Source organism: Prionailurus bengalensis, chromosome B4 (genome assembly GCF_016509475.1).
Source record: "Prionailurus bengalensis isolate Pbe53 chromosome B4, Fcat_Pben_1.1_paternal_pri, whole genome shotgun sequence".
In the NCBI taxonomy this organism is placed as follows: domain Eukaryota; kingdom Metazoa; phylum Chordata; class Mammalia; order Carnivora; family Felidae; genus Prionailurus; species Prionailurus bengalensis.
This window is the reverse complement of record NC_057358.1, coordinates 56623282-56647271: the sequence shown is the minus strand read 5'-3', so window position 1 is coordinate 56647271 and position 23990 is coordinate 56623282.

The following is a 23990-nucleotide window of genomic DNA, read 5'->3' as shown; positions in this document are numbered from 1 at the left end:
TATAATCACAACCCAAGTTATCATGAATTAAGTCATGTGCCATTCAAGAATGTGATGTTCACATTTATGAAAGAATTAATATGTGCAGCTACATTGCCTTTAACAAATTTTTATTAGGCAGGGTATGAAATGCATTGGTAAGAAATACTTAACAGATGATACTGTGACAATGTGCTATTAAGCATGTTACTGTAATGTCAATATTATTAAACCTATGTACCCAGCTAATCCATGAATATAAATTACTTTTGTATCAGCCATCCTTTATTATTTATTAGAATCACTGTAATAGCTATAAGTATTCCACAGAGACAACCTAAGGGCATGTTGCCATCAAAATTGGAGCCTAGAGAACCATTGAATTCAGAACTTATCCAACAGTGAGTCCCTTAGGCACTGTTTCTTCAGACCATTTTGTTGAATCAGATGTGACTAAAAGATGTGATTGTTTTCCAGTGCAAATCAAGATAGCCACAATAACTACTGTCATTATTTGTCGAGGCCTACTAGCTACCTGGCACTGTAGCCAAGCACTTTGCATGTACTGTTGTAAATTATCTCTCAATTTCTGGGACATTTTATTCCCTAATTCAGGAGAAAAGAACTGTGATGAAAGAGATGAGAAAGAAACCTGTCTAAAGTGTCAAAGCTTCAGTGCAAATACTTGGATCCAAACTCGGTTGTCTTTGTTACCAATCACAGATTTTTACATAGGACTGAATTATGCGGTAAACCATTGAAATTTGGAATAATTGAAAAAATTGGAAAAATTGGAAAATTTGGAATAACTCATATTTGAGTTCACTACCAGCTGATGACACTACATTTTTATCTCAGCTTCTCTCTTTCCAAAACAGAGATGGCACTTTGTTGTAAAAATAGTTTTGCACCGTAAGTGTAAGATTATTTTAAAAGGTTTCCCACAAAATCACGGCTATTTCCAAAGCACAATGGAACATTTGGTTTTATTATCCCCACCAGAAAGAGTCCAGTAAAATGCACAAGATTATTTCCTAATTTTCAGCCCTTCTTACACTCAGTCTAATGTTTAATTTGTTTTGAGATTTCAGGATCATTCTTTATTTGGGCTGTCTTCCATTTCCTGACACTAACTTTGTCCGCAATTTTTGCCCACTTTTAGGTATTTTGGTTAATTAAATAAATATGTGTGTGTGCACATAGAATGTTCCTCTTATTAGCAGCACTGTCACATACTGAGGGAAGGTCAAATCATCACAGGATGTGGAGAGGTATTAGGTCAGGGGAGAAAGCACCTTTGCTGGGATAAAGAGGTGGCCCCAGTGTCTGCAGATCTGTTTGTCTTCCATATTCTATTAAATATGAGCAATAGGCATTGCAGCTCAAACTCTGACCCTTTCCTCAAAAATCTGTCATCTTCCTGAAAACAAACACTGTATCTGAAATACCACCACAGGTCTTTATTATTTGAATTCATTTTTATAGCCATCGAGAACAAGATGCAAACTGCAGTCTTCTTGGAAAAGATGCGAAGTCAACAGCTGGCCATTTCTTTCTTCCTCTTCCTATTTCTTTCTCATGGAAATCAGTACGTGGTGTGCATTATTCTGCTCTAAAATGAAATTTGCTAATAAACTGTGACTCAATTCCACAGATGACTAAATCTATGGACTGCTGTTGCCCTGTCTCCTCATTCCATTTTAATTTTCTTCTTATTTTTGTTAATCTGGCTATTTATTTGTTTATTTAAAAGTATAAACTGGGGCTCCTGAATGGCTCGGTCAGTTAAGAGACTGACTCTTGATTTCGGGTCAGTTCATGATCTCATGGTTCATGAGTTCAAGCCCTGCATGAAGCTCCGTGCTGACAGTGCCGAGTCTGCTTGGGATTTTCTCTCTCTCCTCACTCTCTGTCCCTCCCCCGCTTGTGTGCTCACACACTCTCTCTCTTTCTCCCTTTCTCTCCAAATCAATAAATAAAAACTTAAAAAAAATATATAAACCAAATTCTGTGGGAGCATAGAGGACAGAACGTGTTGGTCTGTGGAGGTCAAGAAGAGATCCACAGAGGAGGTGATAACTGGAGCTGAAGTGTGAATTTGATTATGTGTGTTCACTTCATCTATGGAATGGGCTACCAACCAACTAGCTCGTGCCACGACTCCAGAATGGTGCAAAGGACAACTTCCATTCAGATTGCCTAATAGCAGTTGCTAAAAAACACTGTGTTTTAGTTTCACAATTTTCAATCTTTTAGATCAGGTTTTTATTGTTAGGTTGCCTTAGGTTTTTTAGACACGTAAGAGAAAAAAAATGATGTTGAATGTTAATATCTGTCTCACAGGGTTAAAAATTCAATCAGATCTTAATAGATCCCAAATTAACCTCAATTAGGGCATCATCATTGTCAAGATTTTAATATCCTTAATTGCTGAGTTGAATGTTTATCACTTTTAGCAATGAATAAATAGTGCTAAGATGAATGGAATGAAATACATACAGATTTATATTTACTTGAGATACACATAATGCTAGGCATTCAAATATCATTTTATATTCTATAACCTCTATTACAAAGGTATAAAAAATACAGTCTTATAGACACTCATTTAATATTTACTTAACATTAATTACTTTAACAAACACCTATTGAGTGATCACATTCCATACAGTTATTTCATGTACTATATGAGAGGTGTGAAAAAGGAAGCATTCATAAAACCCAGTCTCGCTGAAATCTGCTGGCTGTAAAATGATCTTCTATGGTTTCAACCTGTGTTTTTTCTTTCACATAGATCTGATGGTATATTAAAGGATGCCTTAGGAATTAAAACAATATGATTTAACATCTCCTAGGAGAGTTAAAATTTTTAAAAGTGTCACATGCAAAGCACCTCATCCTTTGTCTTGTATCATAAGTACTTAACACTTTAAAAATTACTATTATTTTTGCTATTACTACTACTGCTACTGCTATATCTAATTGACTGATACTTGAATTTTCTGTATTCTGGATGCAGAAGAATTAAAACCATCCCACATTATTGGCATACAAGAAAATGCAGAAGTGGAGAGTTTGCAGCACTAATAATAATAATAATAATAACAATAAATGATATGGTGTTACAAATTTTGCTGTAAGTTTAAATACAATCTGGGAATACCTTGAGTATGAAGGTGAAAACTTCTCAAACTAAATACAATTTATATGGTCAAAACTGTAAACAAGATAAAAATTTTATTTAGTTTGAGAATTTTCACCAATTACTCAAGGTATTCCAAGATTCTATTTAAACTTATAGCAAAATTTGTAGCATATTATTATTATTATTGCTGAAAACTCTCCACTTTTGCCCTTTCTTGTATGCCGATACTCTGGAATGATTTTAATTCTTTCACATGCAGAATACAGAAAATACAGATATGAGCATTTTAACTAAACTGACCTCTTTCTTTCTTTCTTTCTTTCTCTTTCTTTCTTGATGTTTATTTATTTATTTTTGAGACAGAGATAGCACAAGCTGGGGAGGGGCAGAGAGAGAGGGAGACACAGAATCTGAAGCAGTCTCTGGGCTCTTGAGCTGTTAGCACAGAGCCCAATACAGGGCTCAAACTCATGAACTGCGGGATTGTGATCTGAGCCAAAGTCTGATGCTCAACCAACTGAGCTACCCAGTCTTCTTGACTGGTTTTTATTTTATCTGTGGCTTGAGCAGATATAGTCTTTTTTACTCAAGACAAATTGCAAATTTGAGGTCTTCTCTGATTATCCATATTCTTCCTTGAGTTAAAGTATTGACCAATGTATTATTGAATTAACTGGATTAGGTAGAGGCCAACTAAAAAGCAGCTTTAGGGGCACCTGAGTGTCTCAGTCAGTTAAGCAACTGACTCTTGATTTCGGCTCATGTCATGATCTCACAGTTTTGGGGATCAAGCCCCACTTCAGGCTCCATGCTGACGGCACAGAGCTTGATTGGTATTCTCTCTCCCTCTCTCTCTGCCCCTCCCTGCCCTCGTGTGCTCACTCACACTCTCTCACTCTCTTTCTCTCGAAATAAATACACTTTAAAAAATAAAAATAAAAAAAGGAACTTTATTCTTGCATATCACTGTATTTCCACCACGCTCTATTGGAACTTTTTTTTTTCCTCACTCCTTGAGATATCTTGGGTTGATCCCAAATCCTTCCTCATCATATTCAAGTGTGAACTAATTACTTCATTTGAAGTTATAGTAAAAAGCCCAGTCCAATCCAATAATTAAATGTTAAACCTCTTCTCCAGTTCAAACTTTTTTTCCTCCCAAAGCTCAGAAACCCTATTCTCTTCATCTTGTTCCTCCATTCTAGTTCCTCCTCCATTCACTGTATAGTCTCAGGACTCCTTCAGGGATGGAATGAGAAGAAGGAAGAGAGATAAAGATACAGAGCTATAGTTTGACTGATAAATGTGGATTCTGGCACAGGTTCAGATTTCCAAATGTTGATCTATTCTCTGATGAGTTCCTTACAGATTCCCCAGTGGAAACTCTGGCTTCTCAAGTCACTCACGCCAACCACCCAATCCCTGGATTCCCAGAGTTCATTTGGTTAAGATTTGCATAGTTTCAAGGCAATTCAAGGTCATGTCCCTTCATAAGAGTCCTCATTTGGCTTCAGGAGAAACCATTATCCTACCATTGGTGAGGACGTGGTACATTCTTTTTAATATTCTAACAAAGATTCAGCCAACTTCTTACAATTAGACTGCTTTTCAGACATGAGGAAGATACTGAATTTCTCAAGTTTGAGAAAACATAGGAATAGGTCTCAATGAGATTCTCTAGACATCTCCTCCACTACCCCTGTGTGCTTTCAAGGTTAGTGATGACTAAATGTTGCCTGATATATCATAGGTCATCTCTTAGAAAATCCTGAAAGGATGATCCAATACATCTTTATTATTGTGAAAGAGTACTAATATCCTTTGTTCTCAGATGTTGGGACCTTAGCCAAAATGGATATGATAGGAATTGTTCCTTTTAACATCAGGATATATAGATGAATTTATTTTATTTTTCCCTTTGTTTAAATGTTCCCTTGAGTACAGGAATCATGTCTTATGTAGCACTACCCTATTATAGAAAAAGACATGGTGCCTTTTGCATATTTTATATTTCCAGTAAATATTTACTGACTGTCTATATGGTTATGGGTAGTTTTGCCACTTCCTTATTCTACCAAAACACAGACAGAGAACTTTCTATTACCAGATTCAATCTGGTTCCTGGGGGAAGTGGTGGCATATTCAAGGTTTTAACTAAAGAGACATAAATGAAGGAACTACTTATGGTAGTGAGTCAGGGTTAAGGAAGCCAGAAAGGTAAAAGCTCTCTGGGATAGGCAACAGTAGGGAACCCTTAAGTCCGAGGAAGTAAAAGGAGAGAATGATGTTCCTGAAGGAAGGTGGGGTTGGTGGAAAGAAGGTGGTCTGATGGGATCCAAGGTCATAGTGTCAGTTCACTGGTCAGACCAGTGGCAAGGTAGAAAAGGAGCATAGGTTTGGGTCCAGGCTGAGGAATACCCTATCTTCATCTCCTCCCAACCTCCAGCTCTAGTCAGTGCCTGCCATGGTCTGAAGCCAACTGAGTCCATATCACAAGGGTGTGTCACTATGGAGGTCAGCCTTATGGGACAGAGAACAGGGAAGAAATGTACAGATAAAGACCTTCAGAAATGTACAAAGGACCATAGAAGGAGGCAGGTGGCTGAGAACAAAAATCATGTTATTATAGTTGGAAAAATCAAACTAGTATATATGAATAAAGCCCTGTAATGAACGTGAGGTATACCATAAAACAAATATTTTTATAATATAACATAATAATAAATAAATATTTTATAATAATATATTATGTATAATTAAACACTTGTTCTGGGGTATACTTCAGATTCATTACAAAGTAAACACATTTTGGGGGAATAACCTGAAATCTAAACTTACATGGATTTTTGTTTATTTTTGTTTATTTATACGCTGCCTTACTCAAAAAAAATGTTTACAACAATTCACATTGATACATATATATAACATAGTGACATGCAATCAGATAATAACAAAGTGAGATGAAATCAGACAATAACAAAGAAAAATAAAGGTATCAATGTTGGAAGAACTGAAGTTAAGTCACAAAATATAGGCCATATTATAGGCCATAAATTTGGTTCAAAGATTTCCTGCAGTCAGTTCCAAAAATGTTTCTCTCACACAATATTTATTGAGTCCCTATGATGGTTTTTGGGTGCTGAGGATACTGCAGTGAGCATGAAAACAAGGTCAAATTGAATTTATATTTTATTGAAAGATACAAAAAGAAAAGAGAAGACAAACATTTAAGATAATGTTAGATTGAGATAAAGCTATGAAGAAAATAAAATAGGATAATGGAATAGAGTGCCTGGGGTGACTTTAGACCTTGAAATGAGAGGAAAAAAAACTCTTTGAGGAATAATATTTATACTAAAATTTCAATGATAACATAATCGTGGTCAAAGGAAATGAGAGCAGAGAATGGACTCTAAAAAGATCTGCTCAGCTGCATTTAGCTGTCAGGTGTCATTTTATCCCTCAAGGGAAATGTTAAGGTTACAAACAATTAGTACATACAGAATTTTTGGGTTGAAAATTTCCTGTTAGCACATGCTGGACTAGCTTGTTTTATTCATCATTGTATATGCACTTGCTTTTTCATAACTGTCCTAGATGCTTTAATCACTGTTTTCAAACTTTGGTTAGTTTGATAAAACTTGATTTAGCAATTAGCACGTGTCCAAACACAGACAATGTATCACCACATTCATCTGCTAGGGCTGCCATCACAGAATATGACAGACGGGGGGGGGGGGGGGGGGTGGAGGGGGGGGGGGCTTAAACATCAGAAATTCATTAACTCACAGTTCTGGAGTCCAAGATCAAGGTGCCAGTAGGGTTGGTTGGTTTTGGGTGGGACTTCTCTTCCTGGCTTGCAGACAGCTGCTTTCTTGTGCCCTCATGTGGCCTTTTCTCTGTGTTCATGGAGGTGAGAGAGGGGTCTTTTTATAAGTATACCAGTCCTATTGGATTAAGGCTCCATACTTTATGATCTCTTTTAACCATAATTTCCTTAAAAGCCCCATCTCCAAATAGTCACGTATGGTGTTAAGACTTCAACATATGAATATGCGGGGTATGAAATTCTGTCCAGGCCCATCATAAAGAACTCATACAGAAGAATTAAAATAGTTCTGAAAAAAACATATCAGGTGCCTGATTGTGTCACACTGAACAAATATTCTAAAGGGAAGACTAAGAAAAGCTCAAGTTGTTAAAGTGACTTACAGAAAAAAATGCAATGTGACCTGAAATGCTATGAATATGCCGCTCTGGAGATTTTGAATCTGAATATATGAATCTGTTGATTTAATAAAAGTATAAAAATTATTTTCTTCATTTGGCTTCCATTTTTTTATTGTGATGGAACAAATGGATTGGAAAATTGCAAAGAAAATATACATATAACACATCTTCGTAAAATGTTTATATCACTAATAAATGACTGCAAATAAAGAAAAGGAGAAATGCTGTGGCTTCATTATCAAAATACAGCCCAAATCCTATCTCTTGGCTGACCTGGCTCAAAGTCCCCTTGTCTCTTGCCTAGATTATTGCAATAGACTATTACCAAACTGCTCTGCTCTCCCCCACCTTCTGTCAGAGTGGTTCTGTTACAACATAAATCAGGTCATGCCACTCTTTTGTTCAAAACTGTCTAATGGTGTCCCATTGCACTCAAAGAAAAAACCAATCTCCTTACCAGAACTCCCAAGTGCCTCTACTATCCAGCCCTCACTATTTGTTTGGTCTCATACTGAAAAAAAGTATCCTAACCTCATGAGGTGTCACTCCCAAGCTGACACCTTAGCTGCACATTTCATAGGCTGGGAGTTTCTGGTGGTGTGGTTAATGGCAGGACCAGTGGATTCTATGGTTGTGTGTTCATTGTCATACTTCCTCCAATGTAAAATAGTTCTCTTGGTCAAAAGACATGCTGTGAAGGATCCCATGGTGATAAATCAAATATTTTGTAAGTCTTTGGATAGTGATACTGGTGGTGGTGGTGTTAATGGTGGGCAGGAAAAGCAAGTCCACAAACCGAACTCATACCAGTTTCAGTGAGGATATATCACTGCTTCTTACAGGGTAGAAGCTCTAATATAATAAACTTACCCCCAAGTAGCTGGTTGGTATCTCAAGGGATGTCAGTCTGACAGACATTCAGAAGCAGCAGTAGCTAGATAAGTCTCGATGAGTGAAACTTCATGCTGCAGGACCCACGCATATACCCACTGTCATTGCCCAAACAGGTTTTTGGTTTGCAGGACCTTTGTGGAAGCACTGCAGTGGCCAAGAACAGACTCTGGATGAGTCACCCTGCCTACCTCATTGTCAAATGGCTTCTATACAAGCACACTCTCTGGTAGGTCTTGAATGAGACACAAAAATGTATAAACATTAGATGCAAGCCAATAAGCCCACCTTCATGCTTTTTTTTTTCATGTTTCATTTATCTTTTCTCCAGTCCTCCAAACTTTTCTCTTCTATACCCTGAAGAATCAGCCAAGCCAATTGACTGCTTTGAGCTATATTATATTCTGACCTTCGACCATACTTCCACCCCAGTTGGTGACTAGGTGTATTGTTTAAATCTCTACTTACTGGGAGAATTTTACCTCATCACTGTTTTTGAGGGCTACCCTTCATTGGAGCCCTCATGGCTTAGCAGTCTAGTTTTGGCTTGCAATAATACACTGAGTTGACTTATCAATGATCAATGAACCAGAACTGGGTGTCTTTCCTTTTCTGACAGCTGATTACAAGGAATACCCCATGAGACCCTAGATGTGAGTGAAGGAAGAGGAATAAATGTGACAGAGAAAGGTGACATGAGGTCTAGGAATGTAACTCACCTGTGTCCAATCATAATGTACCCTATTCTTGTGCCAAATCCAAAATTATGACTTTGTGAGTTTGACCATGCCTAGCTCATGATGAAGATCTCTAGTTGCATAGTCATTTTATGTCCTATGGTCACGTTCTTAGGTCTACTAATGCCCAGTGTTGTCCAGAAGATGCTTTTTGAATGGTTAATAGTTCTCTGCTGCAGATAACATGACTTTGCTAAAGGATGGGTTCAGGAATCTACTAGGTCTACTGTGAAATAGCCCAAAACCCCATTTATTACTTGGCTTTAAAATTCCCCACTCTGAAGGGCTAGTGGACCATAGTAGAGTTTGGATGTCCAAGGGCTTAATTAACATCAATTCAGATCCAATAGCAGTAATCCTTGAAAAGTTTAGGTCCCTATTCCTTCTTTTTTTTCTAGTGCATGATTGTTTTAGTAAATGAACAAATAGCCCTTTGGATTGGTAGAAGGAATTTTTAAATATAAGTTTTTGACAGTGTAGTAAACCACTTCCTCAGGGAGATCTGGCCTCCCTTTCATCCAGTCTGTGGATTGACTCTTGGCTAGAAATAGTGTTAGGGGCTGTGAATCACTTACTTTGCTTTCAGAGATGAAGTAAGACTTTAATAGAATGTCCATTTATACTATACATGGTGGGCCCAGTCTCAGGGCTGCCATGATCAATTAATCACTGACAAAGATCTCTGCAGATCAAACCATTCTGATTATTACTCTGGGCCTTCTGCACATTACAGTAATTACCCACACATTGTCACTGGCAATTAGTGTTCTACTTGACCTCCACTTTCCAGGATTCCATCATTCTAGTTGCAATCAGCCCTTTTCGGTGGTAGTGTTTCCCACTGTCATTCCTGACTTTCAGAATTTATCAGGCATACTGATGACACCTTCACTTATGTATTTCTGAGGGCCTTGGTGAAAAGGGAGTTTTCTACATTCTCCAGAGGAAACAGATAGGGAGATGAGTAAGAAAATCACACAAAATATTTTACTCCAATCTCTCCCTAACCCTTTGGATTTTTCTTCTTAGAGCAAGAGTCAGCAAATGTTTTCATTAAAGGGCCAGATAGCTATATTTTATGTTTTGTGGGTAATATCTCTGTCACAATTACTCAACTTTGTATGAAAGTAGCCCTAGGAAATACATAAAATAAAAAGCATGGTTGTGTCCCAGTAAAACTTTATTTACAAAAACTATTTGCAGGCTGGATTTGGTTCATGGGTCATAGTTGTTGACCTTTTTCTACAATACACCAACAAATTTCTACTTCATTTACTACAGGACTGTTAGAGTTCAGGTTTTTTTCAACCATTCAAGCAAACTGGTAGTTAATATTATCCTCCTTGAATTGCAGATCTCTGGTGGATGTATGTATACCAATAAATTCAATCACAAAAAGATCAAGTATCACATTGCTTTAAATGTAGTCCACCTTTAGAGTATATGTGTATGTATATGTATATGTATATGTATATGTATATGTATATGTATATGTATAAATGCACACACATACACATATTCCCCAGAAATGATCAGCAGAATCTTGAAATTCTTTTGGTGTGCGTGGTATACTTCCTCCTGGTCACACTTTGCACCTGTGATCCACCAAGATCTGAGATAGAAACAATGAGAAGTAGGTATTGGTCATGGGAAGGATAAGCAGTTTCCTACAAGGCCATAAAATCATGAGAAGCCATTACAGGCTCTTCAGGCAAGGAATTACATTCAGGTAGTAGAATAAGGGCTACTTCGACAAGGAAGGGAGAAATTTAAGAGTTCAAGTTTTTTAATTTCATTGAAAACTGTCCATACACCACCACCCCTTAGTAAAGGCTTGATTTTTACTCTAATCAATTTCCATACCTTATCATTAAAAACTACATGATTACAAATTCAAATCACATAGTGATCCTGGTACTCCAGCATAAGATTTTAGATTTTTTTTTTTTTTTTGAAATTTGACCTCATGGATCTAAGAAAGAAGATAACTGTTTCCTCAGTTAATAGATGATTTCTAATTTCTTATCTGGCTCTTGAGCAATCTCATCATTTCTTTTCCCTCCAGTTGTCTAGCATAATTAGAAACAGCCAGCCCATCCCTAGTCCTGGTGCTCCATTTTACTTCAGAAGCTACTCAGTCTCCCAAACCCTTGACTTCTATATTTCCTTGATATTGGTGACAATGGATGACTTAAGTAGCTTTGGTTTGGCATACAGCACCAGTGTTTCATTTTCCATTGTCAGTGGGGCCATTACTGCCTTAAAATCTAATCAAATCAATAAAATCTAATCTAATTCCATGTTCCTGTCTATTAAGTTTCTCTTCCCTGAAATCACTTCAGGTACCAAAACTTGTATCTTTATGAATTTAATAGAACAAGAGACACTTTAAAAATTACAGGAATAAAATATAAAAATATTAAAAGAATTAGAGGGTGGCCTTTGGCATTTCCCTGGGAACCTTCAGCAATCTCTGAGTCTTTAGCAATGTTCTGTCTGCAGCTGCAAAGCTAAAACTACGAAGAAGTCACAGAAACTAAGTACTTTGCAGCTACCCTTATGTCTGGCCACTCAAACTTTACCCAAAGTAACCCAAAGTGACATTTAACCACAATTTTGCCTTCCAAACCTTGATGGTTTCTCTCCTAGAAAACTGTAATTCAAAACATGGCTTCTTCTCTGCAAAGAAGACATTGTCCTTAGAAGTGGGTGCTAGCGATACAAAGTTGGCAGTGGACAATCCAGTACATGCCTGGAGGTTAGCGGTCAGCAAACATTTACAGAGCAGTTTACATCTATGAACTCATTTAATCCTACTAAAACACTATAAGTGTTATTATTGTTGACATTTTATAGATAAAGAAATGGGGGACCGAAAAGTTGAGCAACATGCGAAGGTCACACAGCTGGGACATGGGCAGAAAATACAAAAAAAAAAAAAAAAAACAACAACCAGGTAGCGAAAGTCCAGAATACCTGTTGTTCCCCACTATACCATTCAGTAAAGAGGAGTGGCAACTTGTTGATACTGGTTATCTCAGGGCAGTGAAAAACAGGTAATTTCTATTCTTTTGTGTGTAATTATTCATGCCTTATTACATTTTACCACTGAACATGAACTGCTGTTGCATAAATGACTATTAAAATTATTTTTAAAGGATGTTTTCATATTGTGGAATCAGGAGATTTGGCTCTTGGTCTTGACTCCTGTACCATGTGACTCTGTGATGTTTGCACGCTAACCAAACACCACACCCACAGCAGAGCATTGCAAGTGCTTTATGGCACATTATTTTTACATATTAACGCTCTCTACCAAAAAGTATGGTAAAAAGTATGGCCCCTGAGAGGAGACACGGTGTCATGGCCATCTTTGTATCTTGGTATGCCTGACGATACTCACATGTGTGTATCATGTGTGTTTAGTAAACAATTACAAAATGAGTAAATTATCCTGGGGGGTCTCCACCTTTACAGGAATCATTCTTATCATCTGTAGTGTGACAATCTAGATTCAGATAATATGTAAGATGTAAATCTACAACCTCTTACCTGAAGTCCTGAAATTTGTAATGCTTGGGAAACAGAATGTTTTGTTTATAATTCACTTGGCAGTAATACCAGACCTGGCCTGAACTGCTTCAGTACAAACCTCATCTGAAGTGACACAAGGCTACTTGTAACCTTTTATTTATTATACTTAAAGTAAATATTAATGTATTTCACTCGAGAAGTATTTATGTATTTTGAGTTGCTGCCTCAGACTCCATTAAGAATGTTACCAAAATGTTTCTGAATTCCATTATACATCCGGTCTCTTTTGGATAAGGGAGCATGACCTGCGTTTTCTGTTGCAGACCCATACTTCTGTGTCTCTTTCCAGGCTTGAGCCCCTCAACCCAATACTTCCAAATGCTTCTTCCTAAGGATGGAGGAGATAAGAGTCAGGCCAGGCAGGAGCACCTGGGTGGCTGAGTCAGTTGTGTCTGATTCTTGAACTTAGGTCATGATCTCATGGTTTGTGAGTTCAAGGCCTGCATTGGGATCTGCACTGACAGAGTCTCTCTACCTCTCTCTCTCTTTCTCTCTCTCTCAAAAATAAACATTAAAAAAAAAAAAGACTTGAAGTAAGCAGAGCTTTGGATATTAATGGAGCTACATTTCAATAATGGGAAGGATTTTTTTCTTTTCAGCCAGATGTTATTTTGATGGCTTTTAGGGTGTAACATAGGTTTTTTGTTTGTTTGTTTCTATGCTATTTTGATCCAGCTTTGGGGCCCTGTCCAGAGGCTGATCAGATCCTCCTTTTGAACAGCTGAATAAGTCCACACCCCAACCAGTTCCCTTATCCCTTATTGGTTCTCACACTCAGGCCATTATGCACTTGCCTGAATTGTCCCAGGACCAGGTACCTGACAACTAGGGACTGCCCCTATGCCCTGGAGCCTGTGAAATTACTCATGTCAGCCAATCCACAGGAGGCTCAGGAAATTTAGCTCACCATGCCCCACTTAGCATACACAAGCTGCTCCTACAACTGGGTCAAGCTCTCATCCTGGCCTTGGGTGCAGCCCTGATGGGGCCCTTCCTGGCCCTTCTCTCCTGTGGAGCTGTAACAGAGTTCTGCCTTTCCTCAATCCAAGACTTGGCATGCTGTCTTGGAGCTTTCAAATCCTATAAAATATAGTGGTAGAGCAGCCATCCTTACTTCCTGTCCTAGGCAGACACACATGGTGCCATTGGAGAACTAGCTCTCTCTTTCCTTTGCTTCTCTTCCTCTCTTACAGCCATTTTCCACTGAGCAAACCTAACCGTCAGGTTCCAGGATTCATACCCAAAGTGGGGTGTTTAAGGGAGTGAGAGACAAGATGGGAAAGAGTGTTTAGGCTGGTGGTGCCCAATGCTGACAGCACAAGAAATTCACCTGGTACTCTTTTTGTTGTTGTTGTTGTTGTTGTTGTTGTTTTTTAATTTTTTAATGTTTATTTATTTTTGAGACAGAGAGAGACAGAGCATGAACAGGGGAGGGTCTGAGAGAGAGGGAGACACAGAATCTGAAACAGGCTCCGGGCTCCGAACTGTCAGCACAGAGCCCGATGCGTGGCTCAAACCCATGGACCGCGAGATCATGACCTGGGCCGAAGTCGGACACTCAACCGACTGAGCCACCCAGGTGCCCCCACCTGGTACTCTTTTAAGAATGATTAAATCTGAGACATGAATCTAGCCCAATTAAATTAGAATCTGTGGGGTGAGACCATGTGGAAGAATTTTTTTTGAAGTTCCATCAGGTGATTCAAATGTGTGGCCAGATTTGAAATGTATGGCTTTAGGCCTTGATTCTAAATGTTCTTCATGTAGTTAACTATTGAGTCTGGCTCCCTTAGCTCAAAACCCGAAAGGGAAGAGGGGTAATTGATGGGGCAGAGTTCATACAGACCTTGTTCTCTGACTTTGTCCCATCACAATATCATAAAAATCTCATCCTGACACTTAGGACCTACCAATTGTAATGATTATATCAATGTAACATTGAATAGTAGATAATTACCTCATTGCTTTCCCTTAATTGAATCTTGATACATTGATTTTCTAAATGTATAAAACATGAAAACATGAAGCATTTAACATTATATTATTTTGTCTTCTTGTACAAGTGACAGAGAACAGGGAAAATAATCTAGATTTAAAAAATTTACTGATACAATAACCTCTTTCCCAAATTCAGTTTTTATGCTTTTTAATTATTTTTAATTATTGAGATTTATAGTAGATATTAACTGTATCATTCTTTAGTTATTTGAGTTGAGACTTTACCTTATCTTTCTTCTCACCAATATACTGTAATGGGTTTCTTTAACTGGATCTTCTTCCAGTCAGATAACTTGCAGTCTGTTAACTACTTGGGAAGTTTTATAGCTCTGTTATTGCCTTTGTAGTCTCTCCTGTTCTTAACTATGCTATTGTTTTAGGTGAAGATGGTTGTAATGGTAGGTTGCATAAAAGACCTTATTTCAGGGCCCTTCCTATATCCATGCTATTTGTGGTGTAACTGACCTCATTTTCCTGCCATGACCAAATGAATGAGGTAGAGTGAGAGTATGCTGGTTCTGAGAGTAAGCCTTTAAAGGACTTGACTGTTCTATTTTTACTTGTCCCCTTTTGCTATCTGTCATGGCCATGAGAGGAGCTTCCTCCAGGTAGCTGCTTCCCTGACAGTAGGGGCCCAAGAATAAACACACGTGAAGTGAAGCACAAACCTGCACAAGTGGGTTCTTGAAGCAGAGACACATAGCTGAGCCCAGCCTAGATCAGAACACTTCCCATCCTCCCACAAACATACCATCTAAATAAGTGTTTGTAATAGTGTGACATTGAGGTTTTTAAAAATTTTATTGAGTTTTTTATTTTCATTCAACATTGAGATTTGCATGTGTGCATGTTATGCTGCATTACAGTTCATGAGCTAGCTGATACAATGGTTAATACCTAGGGAATTTACAGTAACTCATGATTTGGCTTCTTTGCATTATTTTTTAATATACAGAGAATGATTTTAAATACATTTAATAATACAAATATTTAAGAATGTTATCTGGAATTTAATATTTTTAAGTTGAAATTTTTTCTTGAGATCAATTTTTCAGAGTGAAAATATTGATTACGGTTGTTTATAATTATTTATCTTTTAGATTAAATTGCATCAATATTCATTTACTATTGCAAGACTTCAAATTAAAAGAATAGACTTGCTTTAAAAGTTCTTTTTTTTTCTTTAGCTCATTTTTTACAATATTGGCCTTTTAAATATATTGGGTTAATATTACCATTGGATTGTGTTGATGGAATTCTTATAGCTTTTACTGTTTCACTCAATATGAAGCAATGGAAACTTCTACTTTAGGACCCACTGGTAACCTGGTCTATCATTTAAAAAATATTCTTTTCTTGGTTTTCTGATTTATTCAATGAATAGAAGGGTGATCGTCTCACACAATAAGACATCTTGGATGCGATGCAGTTGGTGGTAGTAGTTTGATTTTATAAGGAAGTTGTTTTGTCAACATTGCACTAGAATCTAGGAATGTTAAATTGTGGTTTCTACGGAGTATAAACAAGTCTTGTAGCTTGAAAGTCAAGTAAATTAATTTTAGTTCTTGACTTAAACTACTGCTGAGAAGTACCTCATTTCCTGATTCTTCCTTCTCTAAATAGATTAAGGGTTACGTGAAAGTCAAGTTGTGCTCATTTGTCCTCCTTCTAGAGAGATTTCACCTGACTGCTTATTTCTCACTTTCTTCTCAAAACAATTGGTTTCTGAAATTCTCTCTTCTGTTCCTCTCTCTCTCCTTTCCTCTTTTTATTTTTACCTCCTTCCCTGTCTTCTGTTATTGCCATCCTTCCTTCCTCTTTCTTTCTTTCTTTCTTTCTTTCTTTTTCTTTTTCTTTCTTTCTTTTTCTTTCTTTTTCTTCCTCCCTCCCTCCTTTCCTTCTTTCTTTCCTTCCCTCCTTGCTTTCTCTTTTTTCCTTCCTTCCTTCCCTCCTTCTTTTCTTTTTTCTTTCTTTCTTTCTTTCTTCCATCTTCAGTCTTATGACTAACAAAAATCCAAGAGTCTCAATACATTGATCCTTAAAAAAGAAAAACAAAACAAACAAGAGGTAGAGATAGGTTCCAATCCTAGGTGTTCATGACTTCAAGTCTACATCTTTGTTTCCTTCTCACTGTTCAGACCTGTACAAGTGAAAATAATAATAACAATAACAACAAAAGGATTCACTTCAAATCAAAAGAATCTCTAGTAAAATCATCCAACCACCAGCACAGATGCACGCATGAAGCAGCTTACCATTTTTAGCAGACACGGGAGAGACTAAAAACGTTCATCAGACTACTCCCCAAATATTGAAAAAAAATCTTTTTATTCTCAAACCTTTTGTAGGTTGCTTTAAACATGTTGACAGTGGTAATAGATACTTGGAAGGAATCTATTTACACTGTCCTCCTTTCTGGTGGAAATAAATGAGTTGTGTATTTCCACTTTTAGTTGGTTTTAAAAAGTAAATGTAAGACAGATATTCCAAGAATTATACAAAGGGAAAGGACCTCAAACCCCAACTTTGTGTCAGCACATCACAGAAAGGAGAAAGTGTGGAAAAGCAATGGCTTCTTCAACTCAAATAAGCCAAACACAGTGAGAACTTAAAATATGGAAAGCATTAGGTTAGGAAAAGTAGTTGATACAGAAGGCTGTTAAGACATCAGAACATACATTCTATTTAGAGGAGAAGATAATTACACAAAAGAAAAGTTGTCAAGGAGTGGTACATAGTGTTACGTAGGTATACATAGTGTTGCAAAAATGTTCCAGAAAATAAGTTCTATAATAATTGGAAAAAAAAAAAAGAGCCTTTCAGGTAAAGTCATGTGGAAAAGGAAGGTATCAGAGAAAAAACAAACAGAAAGCAAACAAAAACTCATCCTGGGGGCAAATAGGGCAGGCAACTAACAAATAAGATACTATCTGCAACATAATGTATGTAAAGTGTGACATCCATATAGGCATGTGATATATTAAGCCACCATTCTCCAAGGTACGCTACATAATATTAATAATATATAACACTTATTTAAACCTTACTACATGCTGGTCACTTTTATGAATCATTGCTACTCTATGGTTCATAGACCAACATTTTCAGCATTATCTTGTTAAAAATGCAGAATTTTTGTCCCCACCCCAGACTTACTGAAACAGAATTTACATCAAAAAAAAATTTTAATGTTTATTTTTCAGAGAGAGACAGAGTGCAAGCAGGGGAGGGGCAGAGAGAGAGGAAGACACAGAATTTGAAGCAGACTCCAGGCTCTGAGCAGTCAACACAGAGTCTGACGCAGGGCTTGAGCTCATGAACTGTGAGATCATGACCTTGGCCGGAGTCGGATGTTTAACTGACTGAACCACCCAGGCACCCCCGGAATTTATATTTTAACAAGATTCCTAGGTGATTCACATGCACATTAAAGTTTGGGGAGCACCATGTCAGAATGCTTTGCTTGACTAATCCTTACAGCGACAATATGAGATGATACCATTATTATTCCCACTTTATAGATGAGAGAACTGAGGAATAAAAAGGATAAGTTGACTTAACTATGTTCCTGCAGTTAGTAACTGGCAGAGTAGGATTCAATTGCATAGACCCAGAGTTCATTACTACATTACTCAGTTCCCTTGATCAGCTCACAGAAAGTACAAGAAAGAAACTCAAGAACAATTACCAGTTGTGTTTGCCCAATAGCATTTGCATTTCTTCTTTTGACTTAAGACTAAGGTAAAATTTCAGCTTCTACCGAGAACAGAAATAGCCAGAGTCCAAAGTGAAAACTAAGTTCTGGCTTATTATCCAGGACATTTAAAAGGAAACAAATAGGCAGCTGATTATATATAACAAATCGCATTGTTTTGTTTAATTTCTTCTTCCTGGGAACTGTGAGTTTGACAAAGCATGTGTCCTCTCTTGGGGTATGGGTTAAAAGTGCCATTGTTCTCTGAACCTTCTTTTGGTTTCCATGTCAGCTTATGCAGCCGTGATCACTGTTTTCTCACAGTAGTTAGAAATTCCAATGGTTAGGGTGCCTGGGTGGCCCAGTCCGTTAAGGATCTGACTTCAGCTCAGGTCATGATCTCAAGGTTCATGAGTTCAAGCCCTGCATTGGACTCTCTGCTGTTGGTGTGGAGTCTACTTTGGATCCTCCGTCCCCCTCTCTCTCTGTCCCTCCCCGACTTGTGTGTGCATGCTTTCTCTCTCTCTCAAAATAAATAAATAAACTTAAAAAAAAAAAGAAATTCCAATGGCAGAGAACTCTCAGTCTTTGCATCTGCAACTGCTCACAATTCAAACTCTGAGTTGAGATTCTATATATTTCATTATACCTAAATTTAAGTGGCATCCCTCTATTTTAAACATACTCTGCAAAATCCCCAATGCCTCCTTCCTTAGGAATTTGGTCTCCCCTTTGTGTAGTGCCAGAGCTCTCTTCCACCTCTCTAGGGACTCACTACTTTGCTGCACTCATGATGTTACTTACCCTAATTCTGGTACTTTGGGTAATGAACACTTTCCGTGTTGAAATATAATTCAAAAGTGTCCCCAAGAGGGTGGAGAATTTTGGAGCAAGTAATAATTTCTGGGTATCTCAATTTACTGTGCATCTTCTTGCAGACCCCTGGAACTTTAAAGTTAACCATTTTCTTGCTGTTATGCAGGCTGCATATGTTCAAAACGAATCTAGCAAACAATAAGACAAGCAAGTGTCTTTTAAGCAACATGTATAGATACTACCAAGATCGTCAATATATCAAGGCCTATTTTACTATCGATCCTGAAAATAACCTTATGAGACTAAGCTGTAGAAAGATGAAAATCTACCAAATTAATAACCAAATGAAAATAGGACAATCCTACATGAATCCCAAATGAAGCTTTAAATACATAACTTGAAGACAATGAGTTATTTTATTTATTTATTTTTTGTAAGCACGTTCTTTTCAATGTTGGGAAATAAGACATTGGCAAACTAACAGAAATAGCTTCACTTTACCGTGGTTGCAGACATAACGGTTTCAGTTCTTCACAGAAAGAAGATATTTTTTGTATTGAGTGCTATAGAGTGAAGCTAATTCAAGAGATATATTTTGAGAGCCTAAGAAACATTACATATGTAAAACAAAAGAACAGATAAGAAGCAAGCTCCACTTATGCTATCTCTCACTGGAAGTGCACAGAAGGTGGAGGAAACAGACCTGGGTTCTAACTGTGATAATGTTATATTACTTGTATCTGTCATTTTGTGTATGCTCGGAGATCAGTTCCCTGCTCTACTCTATACCGTAAGAGGCTGAAAATCTGCAAACTATAATCCAGCTACGATCCACCGATGTGGTGGGAGATTGGAGGGCATTTCTTTTTCTTTCCTCTTTCTGCTGCAGGCTCACCCCTTTGGTGACATCTGTTTCCACATCTCTCTGGACATCCCTTTCCAACAAGGTCCCTGATGGACAACTCCTGGCTTCTGGTTATGCCATCCCTTCCTTTCGGATGTGAGCAAGTTCCTTCTGTTGCTGCTCTGGGGTTGTGTCACTGTACCCTGTTTGGCTTCTCAGCACTTCTGACACTCTGTTAACTAGTTCCTTGTATTAAATTTCTTCTACTGAATTACCAGAGGTTGGTTTTCCCAATGAGATCTTAGGTATAGTAAGTTTGTTTGAATCCCAGTTTCTTCATCTATAGAATAAATTCAACAAGCATCTTTGATGCTTGTTCTAATGACTATAGATAATGTACATTGCAGGTGTCAGAAAACTGTGGTTTGCCAGCCAAATGCATTTATAAGGAAAATGTTATTGGAACACAGCCATGCTTATTCATTTACTTCTTTTCTAATGCTGCTTTCATGTTACAATGGCAGGGTTGAGTAGTTGCTACAGAGACCACAGAGCTTGCAATGCCTAAAATATTTACTGTTTGGCCTTTTTCAGAAGAACTTTGCTGAACCCTGGCATACAGCATAATGCCTGTCTTATAGTAGATGTTTCATAATTGGTAGCTTTATTTTCCTCTTATATTGAACAGTAATATTTCTAGTTACATAGTCCTCATTATGATACTGCCAAGGGAATTATCCTCGAGGTGGCATTAAATAATCACTGTAAATTAAAATTGGTAGGGGACGTTAGAGAGTTTCAATGTCCTCCCTCCTATTTTCAAGTGATTCCCATGACATAGATCAAACCCAATAAACAGAAGAGGAGTTTAACATGGGCGACTGATGCAATAGGTAAAGAAAGCTTACATTATCGAAACTATATTTCAACTGCATATTGAAGTGAAGTTACGTAAGGAAGTACTTTTCAAGTCTTCATTTATGGATGTGTTTCAGGACTCACAGATCCTATGAAACTGTAATAACTACAGTCAATGAAAAATCAGTGGAAGAAAAATTGCTTCATCTACTTTCATTTATAAGGCAAAAGTGAACTCTATTTTTGAGAGAATTGGCAGGTTAATTAAGAAGTCTGTTAGCGATTATGTTGGGAACACTGATACATTTTTAATTTAGCTCGATGTTACTTGACATATAGATGTAACTGATGTTTATGTGAGAAGTTTAAAATCAGCTGTATGGCAAATTTGTTAGGGACTTTGCAAGAGACTTTTGCCCAAAACTTTGAGTGTGATCTCACAATGGAAATTTATGTGAACACATAAATTCTAGGAATTCCATAAGGAATTCCATTATATTTTATATAATAATATATTATATATTATACAATATATAGATTACAAAATGATAATTATATAATCTTTTTTTAAAAAATGAGAATTATATTATCTTTCGTAAGGAGTTAAAAGTAAAAAGAAGATACTTAGCCTAATCCCTAGGACATAGTAATCATTCAGAAAAAAATCAGTTTCCTTCTCCATTTATTCCGGACACAAATTAAAGACAGTTGGTTCTCATTTAAGCCATATTTATCTTGTTCTAACTGGCTTATATCATACATTGTGTTCCAAATAGGAATCACCCCTCATATTTCTCTGAATATTTAATTAATGGAGATCAAAACATCAAAGTATAGGACAATGGGTTGGCATTATGACAGAGCAGCAATCTAATCAAGGTTTTTGTATATTTATGTGTCATAACATCTTTTGAATGAAGAAATAGTCATATTACAAAAGACATAACCTTGGGGGCGCCTGGGTGGCGCAGTCGGTTAAGCGTCCGACTTCAGCCAGGTCACGATCTCGCAGTCCGTGAGTTCGAGCCCCGCGTCAGGCTCTGGGCTGATGGCTCGGAGCCTGGAGCCTGTTTCCGATTCTGTGTCTCCCTCTCTCTCTGCCCCTCCCCCGTTCATGCTCTGTCTCTCTCTGTCCCAAAAATAAATAAACGTTGAAAAAAAAATTAAAAAAAAAAAGACGTAACCTTTGTAAAATTTTTGTAAGTTCTGTTTCATTTTTAAAAGAAGTAAAATGAAGAGCACATCTTTTGCATTCATGTTGTCTTTACCTTTATTATAGAAATATCATTGTTCTGATATAGAAAGGAAGCTATAAGAAAATTGTTTGAGTAGACCTAATTCATTTCTATTGTAATCAATGTAAATATATTTTCTACAAAGAAGTTTAGTAGTCACAGACAAGGCTCAGTTATTAGCACACACAAACATAATAGAGACTATAAAATTATTGAAATATTTTCTTAAGTTTGAGGACATGAATACCACTTAAAAATGATGGCAGAGAAATGATATAGTCTTATTACCAACCCAGTGGATGATTTCAGATCATTCAAAATATTGCATACTGAATCAAGTGGTTTTATAGGTGCTTGTGTGTGAAAAAAATCCTTACTGTATAGACAAGTTAAGAAATCAATACTGTGAACATCTAAAACTCAGAAAAAAAAATGTTTGAAGTGTTTCAATTCACATTTATCAGAAGATACTGTGGCTGATCAGCAACCTCACAGACATGTTAAAATACATTCACATTTTGCTACTTATAGCACATCTTGATCTAAGCACTCCCAGGTTCAGTCAAAATGAACAAGCAGCCAGGTGAAAAACAGCTGAAAAATTATGTTTTGCTTTTGTAACTGATGAGTCCTTATGATGATTAAGACAATGAAATCAAACATATATTAGTTTGACAATATTTTAAGCTATTTGGAAAACTGCTAAGTTCCTTAAAAATCTAATATTCTGAATGCCATGAATCTAGACCTTATTTTAGAAAATAAATTGACACATGCCTGAATTTGTAAATCCCAGTAACCTATACACCAGAACTTTTCATCTAGAAGATCACGTTTCAGAATTTCTCAGTCCTGATCACAATGAATCTTAAATGAATGAAATAGAAAGAAAAGCAAAGGCACCATATCCAAAACCTTCAGTTCTGGAAAAAAAAAAAAAAAAGGAAGAAAGAAAGAAAATTAATGTTACTTAGTACAAATATTTAGTACTGTCAATTAAAAAGCCACCTATATTCTGTAACAATGTTTTTGAGTTCATCTCCTCATACATTGAACTTCTGCACTCCAATCTCTTAATATTTCATTTTTTTCTCTTACAAACAGATTTTACGTGAAAGATATCTTACTATTTTAGTTATCTAAAGACTAGTCTTAAGATGAGACTCACCAAAGAGCAATGTTCTGGAATCTTCATTCCTATAAGCTTAAAAAATTGGCACGATAATAAGCTAATTTTGCACTTCTTCTCGAAAGAAAAGGATCTCCACTTCTCAGAGAGAGGTATAGAAATGCTGTTCATCATAATTAGGACTGTGTAACTAGAAATGTGAGGCATAAACATATTTAGTACAAAATGTAAATATTGCAACAAAGTGGGCTGGGCACCTGGGTCTCATCTGGATTTCCCTAGAACCAGTTCTAGTACACAGGTAAACACAGGTGTAGATCTTTTCAAACTTGCAGTATGCTATTCTAAAATCATATGCTAAATCATCTCGTAATGGCCACTTTAATTAACAGCTGCACAAGCCTCAAAAATTAACTAGAATGCAACAACTTTTGGCAGTAGATGAGGAAGTTTGTGTATACACACACATGCACGCATATATGTATAAATAAAAATATATACCTGGAAAGAAAATCTTCAAAAAAAATTATGGTAGTAGATATAAGGAAGCAGATAAACCTAAACGGAATGAAGGATAGGGTAGGGTATCTGTGGAAGAGAAATAACTTCTAGATAATGATTTTTTTTTAAGTAGTGAAAAATAGAGTGCCAAGTGGCCCTTTAATTTTGTTTACTTACTCAGAGAGGATGCCTGTCTATAATTAAGATGCCTCTTTGTAGCTAAGAGAAGTGTGAGGACTTTACCCTCTCAGGTTCCCACTTCTTTCATGGCCCTCTTCCCATGATTCTCTGCAGTACATTGGAACATGGAGCCATGAATCACAGCCTTTCAGGGGAGGC